The sequence below is a fragment of the Microtus oregoni genome, unplaced genomic scaffold (genome assembly GCF_018167655.1).
Source record: "Microtus oregoni isolate MIOR12 unplaced genomic scaffold, Mior012 000011F_ref0000422, whole genome shotgun sequence".
NCBI lineage: Eukaryota > Metazoa > Chordata > Mammalia > Rodentia > Cricetidae > Microtus > Microtus oregoni.
In genome coordinates, this window is record NW_024543070.1 from 19629199 (window position 1) to 19646225 (window position 17027).

The window sequence follows — 17027 nt, forward strand, 5'->3', positions numbered from 1 at the left end:
GATTCTGTCTGCTCCTCAGCCAGGAAGAGGATGGCCAGGAGCAGTTAGCTGTCATCCTGGTTGGCTGATGGGTGTAAAAGACTGTTTCAAGGAGGCTGATGAGATCCCGAGGATTTTAGAGGATGGTTGGTCCTGAGTTTTCTAATTATTCAAATCATTGATTGAAAAGGAGATGTAAACTATGAAAGGAGAAGAATTGCAACTCCAGGGCGCTTGGGTCCACAGCTGTGAGTGTGTGTGTGTGTGTGTGTGTGTGTGTATGCGTGAGTGTGTGTGTGTGTTTCTGTGTGTGTGTTTGTGTGTGTGCACGTGCGCATGAGTTTTGTGTGTGTGTGCTCTCCCTTAGAGGCAGGATGGGGGACCTAACCCTGCCCCAGGGAATGTGTCCCAGAGCCCTCAGCCAGAGCCACTCCTTGTGTGTGAAGGGAAGGGGCCTGAGGGAGAAGATACTATCTGCCTTTCACTGTAGCCAGGGGACCATTTCCTCAGGGATGGGGTCAGCTTCCTCTGGTGGACACAGAGAACAGGCAGAGGTTTGGGTTTCCTCTGGTAACCAGCCCAAACAAGAGGATTCAGGTCCCCAGGGAGAGGACACAGGTCTTAAGTCAAGGGGATGGATCTTGTACCAGAGAAATGTTGGTTGTTTATTATTCTTTGGTTCTTTGCTCTTTTGGGAGCCCACAACCCAGCTCCCAAATAAATATATACAAAGTGGCTTATTCTTCCTTATGACTGCCCAGCCTTAGCTTGACTTGTTTCTAGCCAGTTTTTCTCAACTTAAATTATCCCATCTATCTTTTGTCTCTGGGCTTTTACCTTTCTCTACTTCTGTAAACCTGTTTTTATTTCCTGCTGTGTAGCTGGGTGGCTGGCCCCTGATGTCCTCCTCCTATTTTTACTCCTTGATCTCTTCCCAGATTTCTTCTATTTCTTCTCTCTGCCTGCCAACCCTGCCTATCCTTTCTGCTGTCTCACTATTGGCCATTCAGCTCTTTATTAAACCAATCAGGTGTTTTAGACTGGCAAGGTGTCACAGCTTCACAGAGTCAAACAAATGCAACATAAAAGAATGCAATATATCTTTGCATCATTAAAACAAATGTTCCACAGCGTAAACAGATGTAGCACATTTTAAAGTAATATTCCACAACAGAGAAAGCCATTAGCCAATGTAGGGACATTGGTCAGAATGGCCAGAGTCTCCAGTCACTATGTTCCAGACAGCCTGAACTATCTGGGGTTCAGAGATATATCATTGGGCCACCCAAGTGCAAAAAAAAAAAACAAAACAAAACAAAAAACAAAACAAAACAAAACCAAAAAAACAAAACTAATCTATTTCACAGAAGGTTTGGAGTTTCCCAGGCAAGGTACAGACACCATACCAACTTCCTTCAAGTGTTTTAACATACACTTCATTGGTGTCTTGGGACTGCTCACTTCCCCTCCTAGTCTTAGGTAAGGTTTTATTGCTGTGTAGAGACACTGTGAACACAGCACCTCTTATAAAGGAAAACATTTCATTGGAGCTGGCTAACACTTTCAGAGGTTTGATCCATTTTCATCATGGCTGGACATGATGATATGCAGGCAGACATGGTGCTGGAGAGGTAGCTGAGAGATCTATATCTTGATCCACAGACAGCAGGAAGAGATACACTGACCAAGCTTGAGGATCTAAGATCTCAAGGCCTGGCCTCCAGTGACCCACTTCCTCCAAGGCCACACTGCCTAATAGTACCACTCCTTAGTGACCAAGCATTCAAACACGAGTCTATGGGGGGCATTACTATTCAAACCACCATTCCCTCCCATAGCAACTTCCTCCCAGCCAACAGAATTGACAAACACACACAAGAGTCACACAGACAGGCAACAATAAAGACAACCAGGGGTAGTCACCATACAGGCTTAAACCAGAGTTCCAATGACATCTCCCTCATACCCACACGCTAGGATTTGGGCTGTGTCCAGCCTTTCCTAAGTGTACTTTTCATAAGGTGTCATAAATACACTCATCTCTGAAGGAGGCAGCTCCAGGTGAGTTTCCGTAATTGTCCATTTAGGGTGGAGGCTCAGGAGCCTCTGGGGCACCAGGAGTAGAGGCAGAAGTTCTCGGGGCCCTGGAATGTCTTAGGGTGCACACTTCTAGGCACTGTCCTTTCTCCCTGCTGTTGCCGAAGAGGTGGTCTAAGACCCCCAGTTTCTCAGTCTTCAGAAAGTTGTGAGGTGAACACACACTGTTTTTTTACAGAGTATTTTACGTAGTCCTCACTGTCCTGGAACTATTTCAGCAGACCAGGCTGACTTCGAACTCACAGAGATCCACCTGCCTCTGCCTCCAGAGTGCTAGGATTAAAGGTGTCCAACACCAGCACCTTTTAACACATACACTCTTTTCTGTTTGTTTTTGTTTTTTATTTTTCAAGACTTGGTTTCTCTGTTTAGTCCTTGCTGACCTGAAACTCACTTTGTAGACTAGGCAGGCCATGAATCCAAGACCCACCTGCCTCCGCCTCCCAACTCCTTCCTTCCTTCCTTTATTTCTTTCTTTCTTTCTTTCTTCTTTCCTTCCTTCCTTCCTTCCTTCCTCTCTCTCTCTGTCTCTCTCTGTCTCTGTCTCTCTCTCTCTCTCCTTCTTTCCTTTTTTTGTTTTTTTCGAGACAAGGTTTCACTGTGTAGCTTTGGAACCTGTCCTGGAACTCCTGGAACTCTCTCTGTAGTTCAGGCTGGCCTCAGATTCACAGAGATTTACTTGCCTCTGCATCCCGAGTGCTGGGATTAATTTACTTTTTACTAGTGTTCTGCACCAGACTTCATTACAGATGCTTGTGAGCCACCATGTGGTTGCTGGGAATTGAATGCAAGACCTCAGGAAAAGCAGCCAGTGCTCTTAACCACTGGGACATCTCTCCAGCCCCATAACACTCACTGTTAAAGTCTTTATTGCTGACTAGCAGCTGCATGGGGAACTTGCCCAAATCATGAGACCTGATCCTTGTAAAGGTCTTTATGTACAAAAATCACATCCTGGCGACACATTTCAGTAAGCAAGAACAGTCAGCAAGAAGCAGAACTACAGAAGCCAAAAGGCAAAGTTAGTACATTTAGGGGCTTTCCTGGATCCTGTAATTGTAGACTAGATCTTCAATTGATTAGGTCTTTGTTTGCATTTTAGCAGGTGTTGGTATACCTGCTGTGCTAGGTTTTAAGGTCAGAATGGCGCCTCTAACATGGTGTGTCAGTTGTGCTAAGTTCTGGGGGCCTGCTACAAGTCCACAGAACTCTATGATACCAGAACATCCTGTCACTTGGTGAGGTCATCTTTTACTGCAGGGTGTCCTTGAACACCACAGCCTCCGTCTAGGAAACAGGACTATGGGCAGCGGGACTGTAAGAGAAGCTTTATTTTCCTATTTGTGAGCAGCTCTTCAGTGCATTAAATGGAGTTGGATGTTGGGTGAAGCATCTCTCAGGTCTGGACGAATGACTTTGCTCATCCCCTTGGCTCTCTTGTAAGCTTCTGGGATATTCTAATAATTATAGAATAATATAGTACATGCATTCTGATCTCCAGTACAGATGAGCACAGCATGGTTAGAGAGGCGCCCATGGAGGGACACAAAGCCAGCTCTGCAGATACCAAGTGAATTGTAGGTTCCTGCAGAGGAGGTCAAAGGCTTAGGCATATCCCAGTGCATCCACAACAGCCAAGAACCATGTCCCGACGGCTAGAGAGCAAATACAGAGTCTACGGCTGCATTTCCAACACTTAGTGCCAGGCCTGGGAGACGGTAGGTGTTCAGCAAAAATTTCCTGCATGGACACTCCAGGAGAAGCAAGAACGAACAAACAAATAGCAAAACCTTACTACAGAGGCCCAGCTAGTAGCACACCCTTTTAATCCCAGGATTCTCGCAGTAGAGGCAGGTGGTTTTGTCAATTCTGGGCCAGCCAGGGCTGCATACTGAGACCCTGTCTGAAACACACACACACACACACACACACACACACACACACACACACACACAGATATAAAAGTATCGATACCCCATTACTATAATTCAACACATTTGGTTAAACTATGAAGTATGGATGTACTCTTCCTTTCAGTGTGGGTTTTTGTTTTGTTTTGCTTGAAGCAGGGTATCCTTGAACTCCTCATCTTCCTCGCTCTGTTCCTACTGCTGGTTTTACAGCCTGGGCGACCAGACTCTCTTTCTCTGAGACAGGGTTTCACCATGTAGACTAGGCTGGTCTAGAGCTTGCTAGGTAGATCAGGCTGGACTTGAATTCAGAGAGATCCACTTGCCTCTGCCTCCTGAGTGCTGAGATTAAAATCATGTACCACCATACCCGGCTAATGCCCTTATTATTTCAATGAGTGTTTTCACGGCGATTGTCTTCAGTTATACTCTTGTAGTAAGACTGTAGTCTGAGCTGGGTGGTGGTGGCACATGCCTTTAATACCAGCACTTGGGAGGCCGAGGCAGAGGCTGGCGAATCTCTGTGAGTTCAAGGTCAGCCTGGTCTACAAAGCCAGTTCCAGGACAGGCCCCAAAGTTATAAAGAAACCCTGGCTGTAGTCTGTAAGCATTTGGCTATCAGTTTATCGGTTTGCTACAGGCAGGGCTCCAGTGAGAGATAGAGGAGGCGACAGGATGGTCAGACACCAGACGCCAGAGCCTCTGAGGAAGAAATGGGCTCTACAGAATGCTAAGACCATTTCAGGCTAAAAAGACAGACAACAGTTTATTGTTTTGTGAAGGTCACAATCCGAGCCTCTGTAAACTTTGTTTCCCTTCGATGGATACAAGAAGAGGGAGAAAGAAGAAAGGAACAGCTATTCACTGATATTTATTTAACTTATTTATTTCTGACAATATTGTTAGATTGTGGAAAACAGATGATCACAGGCACTTCATCAAGAAGCCAAAACAAATTTGTCTACAGCAAATGCTCACATTATTGTCATACAAAGAATTCCAAATTGTTAGGCCAAAAATGTGGACTTGGCAAAGATGAGCATCACTGTCCATTGTTCCAGCTCCTCAAACTTGATGTGGCTGGCACCAGGGGCTCTGCGAGTGAATATAGCAGCCGAAATCCACATTGTGTTGACTTTGGTCCTATTCCAAAGCCATTATATTTCCGAGAGATGTACGATGAAGCCTTTTCGGGGCAGAGATCATTAATACTATCCCAGCACCTCGTAACAGCTGCTCAGGAAATACGCACTAAGGACACAAATGACACCAAGGTTACTTTGGGTTGCTAAGAGCAGAATAGTGTCGGCCATTATTTTGGGTTCTGGCGTGGGATTTGCACACTCTGGAACAGTCTCTTCTCTTTGCAGCTAGTAATGGTTTTTGTTTATGAAGAACACACATTCTTGCCCTGGCACAATGGTCCTGGGCAAAGGGTCACAGCCAGACTTCTTGTGCATTCCTCAGAAGAGGCAGCAATGCCACTCTCTAATGGTGAGTTGCTTCTCCTTTTGGAAGATCAGAGTTTTGATGGGTTCTTAGTCTTTGCTCTCTTCACAAGAGAGACAGGAGCGGAGACAGGAGCGCCAGGCAAGGAGAAATTAATGCGCTAAGTTTGACTGACTTGATAGCATTCCGGGGCTCTTCAGGAAGCAGAGTTGGCGAGCTCCTTTCCCTGTTTGGTACTGCCTTCATCCCTCCCCCATACTGCTTGTCTTTTCTCAGCCACATCTAAAGCCATGCCTTGGTTTACATGTCTTCTATTTAGGGAAGATCATTTTTTTCTTTTTCCCTTTTCCTTTCTTTCTCTTGCCTCCCCTCCCCCACCCCCAGACAGGGTCTTTCTAGGTAGTAAGGCTAGGTTTGAACTTGCTTTGTATCCCAGGCTTGCAGTGATTATTCTGTCTCAGTCTCCTGAGCACTGGGATTGCAAATGTCTACCATCACGTCTGGCAAGAAGAAATGTCTTTGAAGTTTAGTAGGTCTTAAAAATAGCACCAAGAAGCCAGGTATGGTTCAAGACTTTTAGGGTTCTTGATTTTCATTTGAAAAGAAATTGACCAGGGATAGGGTATATAGTACACAGTTCTGGGTTGATCCCCAGAAACAAACAGGGCCAGCTGTGGTGGTGAAAGCCTTTTTAATCCCCACATGGCAGAGGCAGGGAGGCAGAGAGGGGCAGGGAGAAGCAGAGAGAGGCAGAGAGGGGCAAAGAGGTAGAGGCAGAAGCAGAAGATCTCTGTGAGCTCCAGGACAGCCAGGACCACACAGAGAAACCCTGCCACAAAAGCAAAGCAAAGCAAAAGGCCATAGCTGGACAGATGGATAAGCGTTTGGTGACTTCTGGGAAGAGTTCTCACACAGGGACCCATCCCTAGCCATAAAGATCTAAAGCAAAGTATTTCCAGAGATGCTTTCTGGCTCACAGCAGGAGAGGAGTGGGAAACGCTGCAGCACACTGTTCACTAAACACCCTTTAACATACCAATTCACGTTAGCTTTCCTGCTTGCTGACAGGGACCCTCGGTACTTGACCAGAGCTGCAAGGCTAGTAACAGGGTCTAGAACTCAATGCAAGTTTCTAATTTTAAGTTCGGTATGCCTATGTACTAAATGGTTGTGTTTTTAACTTTTGAAGTTATAGAATTGGGGATAGAAATGTCTTTTTGTGCGTGTTAACTCCTGTGGCTCATTTTTTTTTTTTAAATTAACATGGCATTAAAGATATAATGGCAATCTTGACTGAGCAAAACTGAATCCACTCTGAAACTTTGGGGCTGGATAAGATCAGTAAGAACAAGAGAGAGCCGGGCGGTGGTGGCTCACGCCTTTAATCCCAGCACTCGGGAGGCAGAGGCAGGCGGATCTCTGTGAGTTTGAGACCAGCCTGGTCTACAGAGCTAGTTCCAGGACAGGCTCCAAAGCCACAGAGAAACCCTGTCTCAAAAAAAAAAAAAAAAAAAAAAAAAGTAAGGACAAGAGGGACAATCAATTCTGAGTTTCCTCCTAGCACCCAGAAGAGACGGGCATAGACGCCCGTTATACTATGAAAAACTAAATTCTACCAAAGGAATGAAAGGAGCCAAGAGGCCTATTTTCATTCTCTGCATGAAGGTGATAAAAGACAGTGAAGTCTCACCCTAGGCATACTTCTGCCCCTAGGCGGCAGATATGCCTGGCATCCAGAACATGCGCTCAGCTGCAGCAATCACTTGTTCCCTCTCCAGTGATCTGATGCACAGCCTTACCTCTGAGATACAGATTACCGAGTTCAGAGAAGTTAGGTGAAACACTTGTTTTACTGTGTGAAAAGTAATCTCAAAAAGAAAAGGTGAAAGATAGCCCATTTCTAAATAACTTTCCTCATCTGGATTAACTTGAGGGGTCTTTAGAAACACAAAGGCCTGGGTGCTTCTCATCCTGGCCAAATAGCTACAGTTTTGACACTAGAAATATATCAAAATGTGAGTTCTAGTCTAGCATGAGACACCTGTAATCCTCAGGAGGCGGGGAAAGCAGGAGATCAGGAGTTCAAGGCCAGCTTGGTCTACAAGACACTGTCTCAAAAACAAAAGTCAAAAAAGGAAAACAAAACAATCCAAATAAAATCAAAACATGACTTATATGCCTATATATAGTTAAAACATTTGTAAGAAAAAAAGAAAAATATATGTAATTCTGGTACATGACTGCTGAATAGATCTTTATTACATCAGAAGCTATATTCTCAGCCAAGGAAGATAGGGCTTGGCTCACAAAGCTACTTGGGGCCAAGTGTGATGAATCCCAGGACCCATATTTTATTTTATTTTATTTTTCCATTTTTTTATTGAGAAAAGGAGAAAAAAAAAACAACAAGTTTCCACCTCCTCCCAGCCTCCCATTTCCCTCCCCCTCCTCCCACCCTTCTCCCCCTCCTCCCACCTTTCTCCCCCTCCCCCCACTCCTCTCCCCCTCCCTCTCCAGTCCAAAGAGCAGTCAGGGTTCCCTGCCCTGTGGTAAGTCCTAGGTCCTCCCCTCTCTGTCCATTCCTAGGAAGGTGAACATCCAAACTGGCTAGGCTCCCACAAAGCCAGCACATTACGTAGGTTCAAAACCCCGTGCCATTGTCCTTGGCTTCTCAGCAGCCCTCATTGTTCGCCATGCTCAGAGAGTCCAGTTTTATCCCATGCTTTTTCAGTCACAGTCCAGCTGGCCTTGGTGAGCTCCCAATAGATCAGCTCCACTGTCTCAGTGGGTGGGTGCACCCCTCGTGGTCCCGACTTCTTTGCTCATGTTCTCCCTCCTTCTGCTCCTCATTGGGACCTTGGGAGCTCAGTCCAGTGCTCCAGTGTGAGGACCCATATTTTAAAAGGCAAGAACTGACTCCTGTACGTTGTCACTGACCTCCAAACAAGTGTGCCCCCCACCCCTAGTCAATCAGCGTAAAAGAAGCTACTGTGTTCACTATGGAGCATTCTGTGCTGTATGTGGGGTTCAGCAGCGCCCTTGGTAGTTACCCCTGGGTCTGCTCCATGTTTATCTACCAATGACATATCTACACACTGCCTCCGAACATCCTGGCTGAGAACTGTTGTTTTTGATTGAAAACACTATGTATGCGTTTGGGAAGGGGTGGGCAGTGTGCTGTGGTGTGAGTGTGGAGGTCAGAGGACAGCTTCAGACAGTCAGTTCTCGCCCTCCACCTGTAGATGGGTTCTGGGAATTGAACTCGGGTCACTGGGCTTGGACGGAACCATTGACTCTGGTATACTACTGTTTTAATGGAAGTACTAAACATGACAACTCTCCCAGATTACCTGTCCCACCAAGTGACCTCATTAAAGCGCCCTCTGAGGTGTATCCTTTTTAGGAATTCCAGACAACAGCAGGACCGCGACACTAACCACAGTGAGCTTAAAGGTGAAGGAAGAACGATAGGATTTCTTAGGGGCTGCGGCTGTATGCGGCCACAGAAGCAGGCATCTATCTGCCTCTGACCTCCAGCAGGTGACTGGGCCCTCAGCGGACCACGCAGTACTTGCCATGCTTTTCTTGCAGTTAGAGAGCATAGTGGGCTGTATCTGACGCCCAGGGCTGACGCTATTCTGGCAGCAGAGCAGAGGAATGCTGAATCCAAGCTAAGATGAGACTGCCCTCCTGAGTCTGGATATGTTCATGTGATCTTCCTGTGGTCCCCATGAAGGCTGCACAGAGCCACAGCACGGTCAATGCGGTGGCAACAACAGCAAGTTCTCCCAGACACTGCAGGGCTGCCATATTGTTAGTCATAGTAACTCGTACAGAACCCTTTACTGCCACCTTCAGGAAAGCCATCAGAAGTAGTACACATGCAAACAGACAGACAGACAGACAGACACACACACACACACACACACACACCTACACGTAGGAGGCTACGGGAGACTGATCTTGTACAATGATAAAGGGTGGCCCAGGGCCTTACATCTTATCTGATCGGGTGGGCCCCACAAAGATGAACAGTTTTTAACAAGTGGCTGAAGGACAAAGTAAAACTCTTGCTAATATGGTTTTTTGCTCAGATCAAGGGAATTAAGGGTGAGAAATGATGGGCAAGACAGGAAAAGTCAGCTTTAAAGGTCCAAGGCCAGGGAGTATTAACTGATCACATGGAAGAAAGCCCCTTTCTGTGCCTTCTCTCCCTTCCCAGTTGCTCTAGCTAGCAAGGTGCAGGAGGAGGCAGACTGGCAGGTTTCCAAGGCAAATGATCTATTCCCACTGTACAAGTTCAAAGGGATGGCAAAAGAAAGGTTTTTGTTTTTGTGACAGGGTTTCTTTGTGGAGTTTAGGAGCCTGTCTTGAAACTCACTCTGTAGACAAGTCTGGCCTCAAACTCACAGAGATCCACCTGCCTCTGCCTCCTGACTGCTGGGAAGGATTAAAGGCATGCACCACCACCGCCCAGCCTGAAAGTTTTTTTTTAATGAAAAAGAATGTAATTTTGTGTGCATGTGGTATGTGTGTATCAGTCCAAGGCGGCTCTGGGGGGTCAGCTCTTCCTTGTCCCTTGTTGAGGTGGGGGCTCTCGTTTCTGCTGCTCTGTCACACCAGGTTAGCTGGCCCACGAGCTTCTAGGCAATTGTCCTGTCCCATCTCTCATCTTGATAGAGGAGTGTTGGGATCACAGATGTCCCCAGCTTTCTGGGGGCTCTGGGGACTGAGCCCAGGTGCTCAAGCTTCTCCCTGCACAAGCATCTCCGCGCTAGTCTTTTTGTTTGGTCTGGTTTTATGAGACAAGGTTCCCTGAGTACTTCCAGGTTGTCCATGAATTCATAGTGATCCTCAGATCTCTGCCTCCCATTGGGATTTCAGGTCTGTGCTACTACTTCTCACCAAACTTTGTTTTTATTTTAAAGATTATAGCCCAATGCTCCACAAACTGAATACTCTGTTATTAAGATCTTAGAATTTGTTCTCTAAGATATGTTCTTGAATAACCCAGAGGGAAGATGCTCAGCGAATCAAATCACCGGCACTGAAAATCTGTACTTTAATACAGAGCACTTAGAGGCCAGAGAGAAGCTCACATCTTAGGCTTCATACGAAGCATGACTACAGTCAGTTATGCCAACAAGGGCTGTGTAAGTGGGGCCAGGAGAACTCTGCATTTTTAGGTATTACTCATGACTTGCTTGCTTATGATTAAGCTTTTGGAGCAATCTACTGCCTTTATTTTCCAACCATTGACTTGCAGGTAAAGGCTTTATTTAAAATGTTTAACCTGGTGAAATTCTTTTCTTAAAAACATTCTTACATTTATTTACTCACTTATCTACTTAACATGTGTGGGTCTGTGCCACAGTGTGGCCAGAGGTCAGAGGATAGCCTGTAGGAGTTTTCTTTCTACCACGCGGGTCTGGGTCTCAGACTCAGGCTTGGAAGCAAGAGCCTTTACCTGTTGGGCCATCTCACTAGCCCAGCTGGCTGGGATTTTCAATGTTAACAGTTTCATAGTCTTGTGAAAATGTTCAGGGTTTTAAAATCCTCTAAGTATTAGGAAATGTCTGACAAATTAACATGGCTATATCCCCAGAAGCCATTATTTGAAGAAAATGTAAAAGCTGAAAACATAGTCTTTTCAATAGCTCTTAAAATTATTAGTTCCTTAAGAATTTTATAGTGTATTTTGGTCTTATTTATCCCTTGCCTACACTTCATCTAGATCCTCACTATCCGTAGCCAGCTAACCTTGAGTCCTCTCCCCACCCCCCACCCCTTTTTTTGAGATAGGGTTTCTCTGTCATCGGAAACAGTTACCTCTTTTCTGGACAGAGTGGGAGTCCCACTGAATGTATGTACACACGTGAATACTTCAAAGGCTTTGTTTTTAACTATCTGTGTGCTTCTGTGTGTGGGTATGTACCTGTGTGTGAAGGTGCTCACAGAGGCCAGAAGAGGGGTCCAGATCCCTTGGAGCTAGAGTTATAGGCAGTTGTAAGCTGCCTAACGTGGGCACGGTGAACCAAACTCAGTTCTTCTAGGAGGGTGGGAAAGGCTTTAGAGCAGTGGTTCTCAGCAGGTGGGTCGCCACCCTTCTGAGGTTAACTGACCCTTTCACAGGGGCTGCATATCAGATAGCCTGCATAGCGGAAATTTACATGGTGATTCCTAACAGTAGCAAAATTAGTTATGAAGAAGCAACAAACATAATTTTAGAGCTGGGGATGACCACACATGAGGAACTTGGTTGAGAAGCACTGCTCTAGCACCATCTGTTCATTCAGCTCCCGCAGGGTATTCTTACTCAGGTTCTGTGGTTCTAGACTTCTTGTGGACCCCACCCTTCAGTTATGACAGCATCACCTGGGCATGTGACCTTAGGTTACAGGTAATTTCAGTCTCTCTGATGAAGTCTGGGAGTCACTTTGGTCTCTGTAACATTTGCAGAGAGATCGTTGCTGAGGGTGACTTATTTTTATAAATCTTTGTGGGTTTTTGAGACAAGGTAGTCCAGGTTACCTTAAACTCATTATGTAGCCCAGGGTGGCCTTGGACTCCCAACCCTCCAGCCTTCACCCCGCAAATGCTGGGACGGCAGGCAAGGGGTACCACATCTGGCTGATCACTTTTTATAAATCTTGTGCCAAGGTCCATGATTTTTTATTTTTTACGTTTTCCAGGTTACTGACTTCTGACAAAGGCAGGTAGGTAGGAATTGCGGTGGTTTGCTTTTATTATTTTTGTTGTCTTTTTAAGTAGCTCAGGATGGTTTTGTACTTGTTATATAGCCCAAGTTGGCTTCCAACTCGAGGTGATCCTCCTGCCTCAGCTTCCAGAGTGCTGAGATTAGAGAGGGATGCCACCACACCCCCGCAGTGGTTTATATTTTAGAGACAACTATAGCTCACCTTGCCAAAAACTGCGTTTTTCTCAACGTAAGTCCTCAAAGGCCTTAACAGAAGAGACGACCTAGTCACATTAAGGGTGTGAGGGCGCTGCAAGGTTGGTCTATGTGGCCACACAAGGAAGGTCATAATCCTGGGATCATAGCTTCTGTCTTCCTGCCTTGTAGCTCTGATTTAGCATCTGAAGTTCTCTGTGAGTAAGTAGCCTATTAATTTCCATATTCCGATCCCTCCGGGCACCGCGCTCAGAAATCTCTCCGGAGTCTAGGTCAGGTACTTAGGTAGAGCGGGGAAGGGGTGTGATGGGGCGAGGCAGAGCCCCAGAAATCCCTCATCCGACCCAAATCGCAAGTAAAAGGCAACACTTGGGTCTGACAGGCAGCTTCCTGTGACGGTTTCTGCATCCTCACCGTACACCGTAAGGGTTTCCAGAACCTTCTACGGGACTCGGGACACAGCTCTGCAGAGACCAGGCGCCCTTTTCCTTCTATGCCTCCTTAATCCTCTCCTTCCCAACGTTCCCGAGTCGACGACCCCCGGCCCTGGCTCGCGCCAGGCACCGGACCAAGGAACCCACAAGTGGGCGGGCCAGAGCCGCCGCAGTCCAGAGCCGAATCAGGGTTGACCCGGGCGCCGCGAGCTCGCCCCGCCTCCCGCGTCACTTCCGGCCCGGCCGCTCGCCCTCCACCCTGCTCCCCTCCCGCTCGCCGTTAGGGAGGCTCCGCGCCTCAGCCACCACCGCCTCCGCTGCTCCCGCCCCCTTCTCCGCGTCTGCCGCCGCCGCTGCCCGGGGTCTCCGGGGGTCGCTACCGGGCTGGCCCTGCGCCACAGCCGTCGCTTCAGCCTCGCGCCGGAGGCCGCCTCGGGAGGAGACCCGCCGGCCGCCGTGTCACTTCGGGCCTCCGTTCTCGCCTTGTCGACGTCGCCAAGGGTTCTGGAGAAGCGGCCGAGGCCGGGGAACGGGGCTTCGCGGTTCCAACGGTGGGTAAACGGGCGGGTGCCCGGCATTGCGCATGCGCCACTGTCTGCCGCGGCTGCCCTTCCCCCCCTCCCCCCCCTCCGAGGCCACCCGGCAGCCCCGGGTCCCACCCGCGGTGGCCGCTGGGCGCTGCGGGTCGGGGTCTAGGAGGTCGAGGCACAGCCCCGGTGGACATTCAGTCGAGGGGGCTCCTTTTCCGCTGGGAAGGGGAGGAAGAGGCGGTGGCTCTGGCTGTCGGGGGGTGTGGCAGCCTTGGCTTTGCAGCCGCTGCAGTGCGTGCAAGCGGGCGTGCGCCTCAGCTCCCGGCCTCGCCTGCCCCCCGCTTCTGCGCCACCTCTGCGCCCACTTCCTACAAGCTGGGCAGAGGAGTTGCTGCGGGGGTGGGGTGGGGAAAGTGGTTTATTCCGGGCTCGACTGCGCCCCTTCTTAAGGTCACCTGAGATGAGTGGTTGCTGACTTCCTTAAGTCGCGCAGAGACCATAGCCAAAATTGGGCTGTTGATGCCCTGGGACCTCATTTAGAACGCCCTGCTCCAGAGCCAGACTCGAGGGGTCCCTGCGCAGGGCGTCGAGTTTCAGACGGGGCGCCTGGCTAGATAAGCTTCTAGGAAGTGGAATCCGTTGGCACACTCGCCTAGTGGGAATTGTTAAACTCTCTTTGTTTGTAATCAATTAAACCCAAACTGACTTAGAAGAACTGTTGCTTAATTTCATCCGGTTTCCTCTTCGGCTAGGAGGAAGCCAAACTGAAAAGGGCCGCCACAGCTACAGAATATTTGCCTATTTAACAGTAGGTAGCGGTGGCTTGGAAGTGTGTAGGAGATATTAAAAGGATAGTTTTGAATATTAACTTTCTATGTTTGGGTTAGTGTGAAGGTGTGCCTCCAGCCCCCGCCCCGTCACCCCACCCCTACCCCCACCCCCTTTGTAACCTCAAAGTACTGTTTGACCTGGGTTTTCACAAGAACTGTGCGCTTAGTAAATACTTGTTCTGGTCATTACTTGTTTGCCTTTTAGGTACCTTCTCTTTTCCCCTTTTTTTTAAAAAGATTTTTATTTATTATATGTATATATATATACACACACACACGGTATTATATATACATACAGGGTTCTTCCTGCATGTATCCTGCAGTACAGAAGAGGACACCAGATCTTACTACAGATGGTTGTGAGCCACCATGTGGTTGCTGGGAATTGAACTCAGGACCTCTGGAAGAGCAGCCAGTGCTCTTTACCTCTGAGCCATCTCTCCAGCCCCCTCTTTTCCTTTTAAATTAGGGTATTTTCTCCAGTTTTACAGTTAGGTGTCACAGCACAGCTGAAGGCCTAGCCGTGTGTAGAAGGGCCCATCCCAGTGGCATTATTCTTCGTTGGGTAAAGTAGCTTCATTGTAGTATTTTTTTTTTTTAATTAAAATGTTTTAGGATAGAAAATGGCTGAATTAAGCTGAGTGGTGGTGGCGCACGCCTTTAAGCCCAGCACTTGGGAGGCAGAGGCAGGTGGATCTCTGTAAGTTCGAGGCCATCCTGGTTTACAAGAGCTAGTTCCAGGACAGGCTCCGAAGCTATGGAGAGACCCTGTCTCCAAAAACCAAAAAAAAAAAAAAAAAAAAAAAAAAAGAAAAGAAAAGAAAATGGCTGAATTAAATAGTGATTTACCAGTATTTCATCATCAGTAAATTGACAGTTCTCTTTTAAGACAGGTGTCAGGTAGCCCCGATTGACCTCACCTCCTTCTCTATCTAGCTGAGGAAGAATAACCCTGCCCCTCCTTTCCCTTCCCAAGGGCTGGGATCAGAAGCACACACCGCCATGCTAGGCTTCAGATTCTTTTTTTTTTTTTTGGTTTTTCGAGACAGGGTTTCTCTGTGGCTTTGGAGCCTGTCCTGGAACTAGCTCTGTAGACCAGGCTGGTCTCGAACTCACAGAGATCCGCCTGCCTCTGCCTCCCGAGTGCTGGGATTAAAGGCGTGCGCCACCATCGCCCGGCTTAGGCTTCAGATTCTTAAACAAAAAAAAGTTTGTTATGCAGTGTTCTTGTATCCTGGCACATACTGCAGGTCAGAGGACAACTTTCAGTTCTGTCTCTTTATCCTGTGGGTGGGTTCTGGAATGAAACCAGGTCATCTGATTGGTGGCGAGTGCCTTTCCCCTTAAGTCTTCTCGTCAATCTTCAGATTATTTTTGAAAGCATTATAGTAAATATATACCTAAAACTCATCATTGCATAGTTGACATACAATTTTATTTTTGATATGACCTTTGTGTATGCCTAGATGGTGTCACTCAAAAAATCTTACTGAAGCTTCCTGAATGTTGAGATTACATTTCAGGTGGGCACCACTACGTCCAGCTGTAACAAGTGTTTTTTTTCCTTCTTCATAGAACCACCAGGTTCTACCTATAGCATGTACACATATCCCCTCCCCCCAACTAAAAAAAAAAGTGTGTGCACGCTATTTACAGGGCTTCTGACAGTTGAATCTAGGTGTTCTCCCTGACCTTGAACTTCTGATCCTCCTACCTTCACCTCTGTTGAGATTACCAGGTTGTGTCACCTGTTGCTGTGGTGTTGGAGGCTGAGGAGGGCTTTGTGCATGTGAGGCAAGCACTCTATATCTACGGAGTCACATCTTCAGCCTCTCCTGTGCTTTTGATTATCGTTTCCCTAAAGGCTGGTAGTAGGCAACTGAACAATTTTTTTTTTTTTAAACTTAAGTGTAAGAGTAGGCTTACGTGCATGGTGTGTGTAGTGGAGACCAGGTCCCTGGAACTAGAGTTCCAGGTGATTGTAGACTGCCTGCGTGGGTGCTCTGGAGGAGCAGCGAGTGCTCCTAACTGCTGAGCTCTCTCAAGCGCTCATTCCATCTGTTTGTAGGTTCTGGGATTTGAACTCAGGTTGCGAGGCTTGTGGGGCAGGGAGCACCTTCCCCTGCTGGGCTGTCTCTGAGCCATCTCGCTGGCCCAAGGATAGCTTTTCTAAGCTTAGAAAAGAGAGTCCTAGATAGAGCTGTCTTGCTGGGGCTGAAAACACCGTCACACACAGTTTAGGCAGGGAAGGATTTATTTCACCTTACTGGTCAGTCAGTCTTTCACTGAGGGAAGCCAGGGCAGGAACTTGAGGTGGCACTGAAGCAGAGGCCATAGGGAGTGCTGCTTCCTGCCAGCGCATGGCTTACTCAGCCTGCTGTCTTACACGACCCAGGACCATCTGTTGGAACAGCACCTAGCACATCAGTCCTTAATCAAGAAGATGCTCCACAGACCTGCCCACGAGCCAGTCTGATAGAGGCATTTTCTCAGTTGAAGTTTCATCTTCCAGATGACCCTAGCCTGTGTCGAGGTGACAGAGCTAAACAGCTAGCACACTTCCATCTGCATATTTTGGGAGAAGTGTTTATTGCAAACCCATACCTATTTTTTGTTTTATATTTTTGGTTTTTTGAGACAGGGTTTCTCTGTGTAGCTTTGGACCCTGTTCTAGAATCCATACTTTTTTTTTTCATGTTGAGTTATAGGTGAAGTTAGTCTTTATTTTCTGTATGGGTTAAATCTTATTTGAAAATCTAATATTTCTGAACATGAATGAATTACTGTAATTTTATATAATACTCTGTTTTACAGATAAGCAGCAAAGAAGCTGATTTTATATCCAAAAAAGGTTCTCAGCCTAAATTTAGTTCTCAACTAGGCAC

At 47.2% G+C, this 17027-nt stretch overlaps 1 protein-coding gene across 4 annotated transcripts in view; it reads left to right on the plus strand.

Moving 5' to 3' along the window:
- LOC121453283 (protein FAM13B) overlaps positions 1–17027 on the plus strand; it is a 79025-nt gene that overhangs the window by 8143 nt on the left and 53855 nt on the right. For 3 of the 4 annotated variants that reach the window (XM_041659920.1, XM_041659922.1, XM_041659923.1), the window contains exon 1: positions 13022–13333. The exons of the other annotated variant lie outside the window; for it this stretch is intronic. The gene's annotated coding sequence lies outside the window, so the exon portion shown is untranslated. Of the gene's footprint in view, positions 1–13021; positions 13334–17027 lie in introns of those variants that run through there. 4 annotated transcript variants of the gene reach the window in all.